This window comes from Oryx dammah, unplaced genomic scaffold, assembly GCF_014754425.2.
Source record: "Oryx dammah isolate SB20612 unplaced genomic scaffold, SCBI_Odam_1.1 HiC_scaffold_1, whole genome shotgun sequence".
In the NCBI taxonomy this organism is placed as follows: Eukaryota; Metazoa; Chordata; class Mammalia; order Artiodactyla; family Bovidae; genus Oryx; species Oryx dammah.
In genome coordinates, this window is record NW_024070185.1 from 103,374,938 (window position 1) to 103,375,638 (window position 701).

A 701-nucleotide genomic window follows, 5' to 3' on the forward strand; every position below is an offset into this window, starting at 1 on the left:
CCAATAGGAGCTCATATTTAACCTATGAAATAGTTGTCAGCTTTCTAACATGAGTATACAGATAGAATTGCTGACATGAAAGAATGCTAAAAATACACTTTGATTGAGGAAAAGTATTTACATAATGCCATAACACGTTTGTATCTTGAGATGGTGGAAGGTGGATAGTTTTATTCCTTTCCTTTCATTATTCCGTGTAAACTTTATATTTAAAAAAAATCTTTTTACATGTTATTGATTACAGAAGTCTTTTCCCTCAGGAGAAGAATTCTCTATCTTTTTTTAAAGTGAAGTCACTCAGTCGTGTCCAACTCTTTGCGACCCCATGGACTGTAGCCTACCAGGCTCCTCGGTCCGTGGAATTTTCCAGGCAAGAGTACTGGAGTGGGTTGCCATTTCCTTCTCCAGGGGATCTTCCCAACCCAGGGATCAAACCCGGGTCTCCTGCATTACAGGCAGACGCTTTACCATCTGAGCCACCAGGGAAGACCCTCTATCTTTTTAGTTTGTTATAAATGTAGTTTTTGCTGTTGGCATTGTCCCACACCAATTACTTCCAAAATGTTTTATTGACAAATACTGTGTTTGACTATCTTACTTGGGCAAGATCTTAGCAAAGACTTCTGAATGTTTTTGTATTAATGATTAGTTATTAGCAATTAGTAATAGAAATTAGGTATTAGTAATCAGTTACATTGAAT

The 701-nt window shown here is 37.1% G+C and overlaps 1 non-coding gene across 1 annotated transcript; it reads right to left on the reverse strand.

Annotated features, from left to right (window-relative positions):
• Nucleotides 1-414: 414 nt before the first annotated feature.
• TRNAY-GUA lies at nucleotides 415-486 on the reverse strand. Its single transcript has one exon. It is a non-coding gene; the product is annotated as a tRNA-Tyr (tRNA).
• Between the last annotated feature and the right edge of the window lie 215 nt (nucleotides 487-701).